Here is an 8804-nt window from a genome sequence, read left to right on the forward strand (position 1 = left end):
AGACAGAATACAAAATAGAAGCGCCAGCAGTGATTGAGCAGCGCGGTCTTGAGAAAGAAGAGCCTGACGCCGCATTTGACGTGCCTGACGACGTCTTTCGGCAACACTATCGCTTGACGAAAGAAACAATGTGGTTGCTGTGCGACGAGTTGGCCGGGGAACTCGGAGACGCGCGAACGACGACGCTGTCAGCGGAGCAGCAAGTGCTCTGCGATTCTTCGCGACAGGGAGCTCTCAGGTCTCCTCAGTTGAAAGCGACCAGACGACTGGCGTAACTCAGCCCGCGGACAGCAAGTGCGTGCGACGTGTGGCCGAGGCGATCATCCACGCTGGGACCTGCAGTCGGTGGCTGCACTTTCCGCGGAGGACAAGGCGCCCATCAAGCAAGCTTTTCGACGGCGCGGTGCCTTTCCCGGCGTAGTCGGGTGCGTGGACGCCAGCCTCATCGCACCGAAGGGTGACCGCAAGACGTGGTTCATGTCCCCAGAAGGCTATTACGCCCTCAACGTCATGTTCGTATCAAGTGTTCTTTTCCACCTGTGTTTTATCAAAGTACTTTCAGTGCAGGTGAGAAACGACACTCGGAAAAGGGCGCGTTTGACAGTGCACATAATTCTGGTTGTTCTCAGGTATGCTGCTGCGCATGATTTGTTGGTTGGATTTCTTCGTGCGAAATCTCGGAAACTTCGTAAAATAGCGCCGTGGATGAATTGATAAAGTTGTATTCATTAGATCGGGCGGCGGCCAACGCCACCTAGCCGTAATGCATAGTGAACAAAAACTAAATTCATTTTTTTCTGCTGTGGTGCTCAGAACGCTTGCTGTGTGTTAAAATAGAATAGAAATAGCTAATTTGCTTACTTGAGTTAAGGCTGAAATGAATTCCCAGCCAAGCCCGGTTTCCTAAAAAGAAGTAAAATTCAACCCGTCTGGAGATCCCTCTCATTCCCATAATTATGCCCAGTCGGACAGGTATGGTGGCCTTTAAATTGTGCAGTTAGGGACTGGCACTTTGCTGTGAAAGATTTAATTTTCACTCGTGCCTTGATTGTAGCCACCAATCAGATAACCTCCTACTAGTTATTTCTACCTACTTATAGTCTATTTTGCCCTCCCTGTCCCTAAACCCCAGTGCTTTGAAAAACTCAGCGCCATCATCCTGAACTTAAGGATGAAGCCCTTTGCAGAACATTACCAAGTGTGCAGCAGTTTCCTCCTCTCCACACACACTGCATACCGTGTCTACGCCTTCATATTTGACCCGATAAGTCTTGGTTCGCAATACTCCCGTCCTGGCCTCAAAAAGTAGAGAAGTACCCCAAGAATTATCATAAATCCTTTCCTTGGTAATTTTCTTCTTAAAATTTCGATAGATTTCTAGTGCCAACTTCTTCATAATGCCTATTTTCCACGTCAATGCCCGTTTTCTTCACCTTTTTATTAACCAATAGTTCTTTTTAATTTGGCCTCCTGCTGTTTTCCAAGTATTTACCCATCACTTTTCTGGCTCGCTTCCTCCGTTTTCTATCAACATTCCTTATGTACAAATAGCTGAAGACCTTCTTAGCCCAACGCACCTCCCCCATTTCTCTCAATTTCTCCTCAAATTTTATCTTGCTGCTAGCTTCCCTACCCTTGAATGATGTCCATCCTTTATGACTTGGTGTATGACTCCCTGATTTGGTGTATTCCCGTGAGTTCCTAAAGCAAGCATACCTATTACACGTTGCATAACTTTTAATCTTGCTTCAATCTCTTGTCTCATGCACAAGACCGCATTGCCGAATGTCAGACCAGAAACCATGACCCTTTTTCGAATTCCTCTCACACCATTGTACCTATTGTAATTCCACAGTGCCCTATTTTTCATCACCGCTGCATTCCTGTTACCTCCGGTCGTTTCATATCTTTCGTGTTCTTTTAGGTACTCGGCCCCATTGCTTATCTATACGCCCAGATATTTGTTTTTATCCGTTATCTATAGCGTGACCTCCTGTTTCCTATGCTCGCTACCTTCATTATCATTAAAAATCATGAATGCTGAATTTTTCTTACTGAATCTCAAATCTAACCTATCTCTCTCATTACTGCAGATGTTTGTCGATCCCTGCAAACCTTCCTTGTTGTCGGCCATTAGTACTATATCATCTGTGTACATCAATGCTGGTAGTGCCTGTTCAATGAGTTTTCCTGGTTTGACGAAAGAGAGGATGAAGCTAAGTCCATTTCCCTCTAATTTGGCCTCTAATCCTTGAAGCTACATCATGAATAACAAGGGTAAAAGAGGACACCTCTGCCTATGCCCCCGTTTGACCTCTGCAGGCTCGGATACTTGTTTTTCTCATTTTATAACTACCTTGTTACTTGTAAAGATATCCTTTAAAAGATTAGTCACTCCATATTTCACACCAAGTGTGTTCAGTATTCCCCAGAAGTCCTCTTGAACCACACTATCGTATGCTCCCTTGATATCCAAAAATGCTAGCCACAGGGACCTGTGTTCCTTTTCTGCTATTTCAATGCACTGCATCAGTGAGAACAGATTGTTTTCCAAGCTGCTGTGTTTCTGAAACCCATTCTGCAGTTCCCCCAGCATCCCCTCATCCTCTATCCATGCCTGCAGTCTTTCCTTTATAATCTGCATCGCCAGCCTGTAGATTACTGACGTCACTGTTATAGAACGGTAGTTGTTTATGTCAGCTTTGTCCCCATTTCCTTTATAGATCATGCTCATCCTGCTAAGTTTACATCCATAGGGGACTTCCCCATCGATTATTGTTTTGCTCGCTGCCTCTCTCAAAGTCTGCTTACACTTGGGACCCAATGTCTTTATCAGCATAATTGGTATGCCATCCGAGCCTGCTGATGTACAACTAGGAACCCTCTTCTCAGCCCTTTCCGACTCTCAAAGCGAAAATGGAGCCAATGTGCCACTTGATCCATCCTTGTCTATTAAGGTGCTCAAGGCACTTCTTCGTTGAAATTTTTCTGTCATTCTTGTTCTTATATATTCAATAGCTTCGTCCCCTTCTAGCCTAACACCTTGAGCTGTAGTTATAAACCTCTGCTCTAGGCTTAGTAGGCGTAATGCGCAAAAGTAACAGGTTTTAAAACGAAATTTCTAGAAGCATAGCAAAAACGTAAAACAATCAAAGGTGTAAAACAAACACTGATGTTAACTTCACATGAAGCTCTGAAGAGTGATTTCGAAGTTATTGGTGTTAGTTATGCTTGAGTGTTGCAGGTAGGTTATTTCAATCTCTTGTTGTTTTGGGGAAAAATGAATGTGAAAAACCAATGGTGTTTCTGTGTGCAATGTTTACTTTTTGGCGATGGTCGATGCGCAGTGAAATGTATGGCAGTGGCTGAAACAGAGTCGAGACTGTTTTTTGTGATGCGACAGCGGTGGAAAGTGTAGGATGTCTTTCATGTTTGTAACACTGACAGTTCTTTGGTAGTTGTTGTGAATGAAACGGACTGAGCGATACGGTATTTTTTCCAGTAGTTTTTTGTGGTTCTCATATCTGGTGTCCCATACTGACGATGCATAACAAATGAAAGTTGTGTACAGTAGTAGTTTTAGTAATGATAGAGCTTGAGAAAACTTGCGGCGAAAGTATCCTAATGTGCTAGTGGCCTTGGTGGCTATGTGATCAATATGAGTTTTCTATGATAAGTTGTTAGTAATATGAACACCCAAGTTTATGCATTCAAGTGGAATGTTATTAAATGCGTAAATAGGTGAAATCATTACAGTGTGCAGGAAATTCTCATACTTTCATAATTTTTAATGTTTAAATCCATCTGCCATAACTAACACCACTTAGTTATGTTATTAAGATCTTTCTGAATTAGTGAAATGTCTGCAACATTAGTTATTGTTCTGTACAGGATGCAATCATCTGCAAACAAACATATTTTCGAGGATACATTATTAGGCAAGTCATTAATGAGGAATAGCAATGGCTCAAGCACAGACACTTGCGGGACACAGGAATCAACAGGAACCATTGAAAAGTTAGCGTAATTAGTGGTGACAAATTGAACACATGATGTCAGAAAGGCACAAATTCAATTAATTATAGCTTGGTAGATGTTTAGTGCATGGTTCACTTAAAGAAGTTTCAGAGGCTTTAGCTTCCTGTCTGTAGAAGGGATATTTTCTTGATAGGGCTAGATTTGAACATGAGTGCCCCACTTCCAAGGTGAGTGTCCTGGTCACTGAGCTGACTACTGACATCAATTATCCACGTTTAGCCAAATTCGTCGGACCATGTTTTATTTTGACTGCTGCCACGATACTGTGCTTTGGCATCAACACATGTCTCATTTCACGCATACTTTTCATTGCCAAATCTGCGATTCAGACATGAGGATCCTGGCTGTGGACCCACTGCGACCGGGGTCGGACTATGACGTCCGCGTTTGGAGGACCAACTGGTTGCGGCGTCGGTTCCGGGAGGGACACATTATCGCCGGCGGGACACCTCTATGTCTTAGAGGCCATCGCCTCAACGCCAACTGTTTGGTGCTTCCCTTTTTCTTCCCTCGTTTTTTATGTATGCTATGCACTGTGATTTTCTTGGTGCTTGACCAGATAACCTATTGTGGTGGATTCAACACATTTTTTGTTAATGCGAGCAGCAAAGTTTGGCGTTTCTGATCAAGTTGGCAATATGTGTACGTGTAATCACTTCCACAGCAAAAGAAGAGACTAAATTCATTGATGAATGTCTAGTTTTACTCGCACTAGTTCAAGTGTTATTTACATGCTTGAACGTTCACTTTGTCACAAGAAGTATGTTGGCAAAACACGGCGCCCAAATAATGTTAGATGAAACGGGCAATGTACAGACATGGCAATGAAGTTAGGAAAAGCGTTTGCACAGCATTCGCAGACTTTATATTGTTCAATCAAGCTTTCTGCCTCCAACAGACAGAAAATATAGAGTTGTATCTGAAACACAAATTTTATATCCTTGAACCAATAGGCATAAAGGTTTTAAAAGGAGCTCTAGGGTATATGCCATAAAGTAGGTACACAAATACAACCAAGCAGAAGTGGTTTTAGAATTTGGTAATGATTCATCAGTAACAAGGATAGATATTGTTGTTGATTTTGTTTTAACGGCTTCCACGGTTGTTACAGCAGGAGTTTTGAAATGCGCAAAAGAAAAGCTTGTCTTGCTCCGCCTGTGAGCCCAGCAAAAGCGTTGACATGGAAATAAATTAAATGGAACTACATCACCTTCGGTTCTATTGGCAGAGCCGCGCTGCACTTCGACCGGAGATTCCCATCACTCGATGATGCAAGCTAAATGCGAGAGTGCTGTTTATGCATCACAGGTGCAAGTAAGCATAAAGATGCTAACAGTTCTGCAGCTGGATTACAATACACAATTTTAGTTTAGTATATACAAAGCTGTTCGCGCACATCGTGCTGCGTACTCTGCATTTGAGGCTGTCCCCTACAGCATTAGTTTACTGCATGGAACATACGAACCGTGTACCGCATCTGGGCTTCAACAAGCTTGCCTTTCAGTGTTGCTTCGCGCCATTGTGTGGCAAAGCAGTAAGCTGTTTTAACCAATATTGTTCAGTGCAGCACACAAATTACTGCACAGGACAAACCGAGCTTTTCCAATGATCAATACTAGTGGTTTTGGGGCAGGGCTACTAGTTGAATTACCATTTTTGTTAAAGTGGTGCAGCAAAAAAGCAGTGGGAGGAATAGGAACAACGAACGAAACGAGCGCTTACTGACAACTGCAAGTTTATTGTTTCCCACAGACATCCACATTGACATTGTAGGAGGAGAAAAAAAAGAAATAACAAAACAAGGATCGCTGGAAGCTAAATACAAAAAGACCTTCCTCTCTCTCCCTTTGCATCGGCGTCTTCCAGGAATGCCAGCTTTCTTACTTATGCATGGGCATTCATCACTAGCCATGCAGGCGGCTTCGACTTGGCGATGGTTTGTCTGAGTGCAAAAAAAATCATCTTGGCTTGCTTGAACATGGTGGTGCATCCACATGCACGGTGATTCATTGCAAGAACTATCCCTTTCATTTCTAACATTAGGCATGCTTTTGTAGGCGATCCGACGAACATCTGCCAGTTTGGCCCATGTAGCAACCACCACAGTTCAAAGTGGTTACCAAATACCCGTGCAGTATAATCCTGTTACAATACAGTATAATCCTATTACAATAGACCTCCACAGTTAAGAGGATTTTGTTCTATTGTAAAAGGAGTATGTAAAGTCCAACTACTGTTACAGCAGACTTTTATGGAAACTTTGAATGGCTCTGTTATAACCGGAGAGAATAGCGAGTCATGTAGAATTTATTCTCAATGGGGCATAAAAAGTTGATTTCTTGGGAATCATTCTTCAGTGTCCGTAGCCTTTTTTTCTAGCTGATTCCAAAATATTTTCACTGTATACTACATAGAAGAGCTGTAAAAAGTTCTTGTGCCTGCTTAGGTGGTGAAAATCATTGTGTAAGTCGCATGAAAACAATGGTGTTATTAAAGAATTATGGCTTTGCGATGCCACAACTGCCGACCACCATATTGGGCTCTTGCTAAAAGTATTTCGTAAAGATCATTCTGTGTTCAAAAAGCAGATGTTTAAAATTCATTTGGAGGATTCCGATTGGCTGCTGCTGCTGTATTGCTCCAGTACGCCTCGCGAGTCTAATGCTTGTTCCGGATACGCCTCCAGGATAGCGTCGTCTGCTTCTACTGCGTCGCGAGGTCGCGGCTTTGTAATATCGCGCTACTTTGACATTATCGCGCTAGTTATGTGTTCATGGGTTGTTAAGGCAGCTGCAAGCGGATGTTCAATCTTCAGGTTACGATCGTGCGTCGTACTCGTCGCGAAAATCGCTCGCGCACGTCTCGAACCGATTATCATAGCTCTGACTCATTGGCGAGAAGGTTCTGCTTATCAGCACATCAGACCTTGCGACTAAGACCATCGTGGGACAGATCTTTGTACTTGCGATCGAGCATGTCTTAATTTCAAGCATCGGGCACCACAGCCATGCACTTCACAGCTGCGCTTTCTGCTGGAAGTCGGCGCTAGGCCTAACTCTGCCTCGAAGTTGGTGGGAAAAACCGTCGCGCTAGCAGATATGCGAAAAGGAAAAAACTGTGTGTTTTGTCGCAAGCAACAAATCACATCGGCCACTGGCTCATTAGAACTGTGAATCTTGTGCATCGGTCGCAGACCCCAGTCATACTCGCCACGCAGCGACCGCTTGGAACAGTTGTTGCAGTGGCCAGCAATTTTGCTCGTCAGCGCTCCAGCACACAAAATCAAGCACATTGCGCGCCGATTATTCGTTGCCGTAGCTAGGCATAACTCATCATTAACAGACCGGAGATACGCAGCTGTTGTTCTTAAATCGGAATGTTGATATCCGTAGCCCCATTCTCGTCTCGAAAGTATGCCAAGCGATGTTTGAAGACAAATGTTCAGATGTCCGCGGTAGAAAACTCCGCTGTAAAGGTGTCCTAACCACCTTGCTGGCCTCACATTTTAGTCAATTATATTGAAAAGTTCGTTGTACCAGAATCTGTAATAAACTAAGCTCAATCAATAGAACAAATAGGAAGGTCAGCATAACGCCGCAAATTAGTATGTAGTAACCGAATGTCTGTTGTAAACAGATCCGTTGTAACGAGGTTATACCGTACGACAAATCTGGCGCAGCGCTTCATGGCGCAATTGCGTTCTTGTTTCCCCATAGGAATGCTTTTCTGACTAAATAGCTGGTGCACAGAAACTGACGGTGTCCAGATCTAGTATTTCATTGTTCTTCAGTTTAGCAGTGATCATAATCCATTGTATCTTTTATCCAATTGGGTTCCAGCTACTTATTCAAGCTCCGGATGAACGACAATGCCGAAATTCACACAGATATCATTTGCTGTCGTGACCATTGTGCTCATGTCAGGCACGGCTGTCCTATCTGTCCTGCTCTCGGCATGTCAAGATCTCGCGAGAGAGCCACCGATAAGTTATGCAACGGCTGTTGCAGGCACAACGTAAGTGCCAAGATCTACTGCATGCATGCCCTGTGTGCGTAAATGCACGCATCTCTCATTGGTTCAACGCATGTGCAGTCTTGCTCCCTCTCTGGCGTGTGCTGTGCAAGCCCGTTGCAGCTGCTTGGTTGAAATTGTGTAATATCTGCCATACCAACAAACAGTTGAGTGCACTGTGAACAAGCTTCTCTGGTAACTGCAATCTTGGCTTCCTGGACTAGGTTCGGCATCGCACCTTTGCTGGAGCCATTCGCAGCGTTAATCACTTCAAGGGCGCTTCTGTTGTCGATGATGCAACGAAGATGACATCACTGTATTTGCTCAGCATCTCAAGATGCCTTGCAGCAGCAGCAGCCGCTGTTCTTTGCCAAAAAAATGCTGTTTGCCTTGACTTTTCAGAACCCTCACATCTGGTCTGCTGCGGGGACATAGCAGTTACGGTGCTTAGCTGCTAATCTGAAGGTCGCAGGTTCGATCCCGGCCGGGGTGGTCGCAATTCGGTGGAGGTGAACTGGTAGAGGGCTGTGTACTGTGCGATGTCAGTGCACGGTAAAGAACACCAAATGGTCGAAATTTTTGAAGCCCTTCACTACGGTGTCTCTCGTAATTATATTGTGCTTTTGGGATGTTAAACCTCTGATATTTTCAACTCTCACATCTGTCGTTTAACCCAGCAGGGATTAAACTGCGAATATGCACTTCAAAGTTTTTTTTTAATAAGTGCTTTACCTGTCCTTAAGCCTCATGAGACT

The sequence above is a fragment of the Rhipicephalus microplus genome, chromosome 1, assembly GCF_043290135.1.
Source record: "Rhipicephalus microplus isolate Deutch F79 chromosome 1, USDA_Rmic, whole genome shotgun sequence".
In the NCBI taxonomy this organism is placed as follows: domain Eukaryota; kingdom Metazoa; phylum Arthropoda; class Arachnida; order Ixodida; family Ixodidae; genus Rhipicephalus; species Rhipicephalus microplus.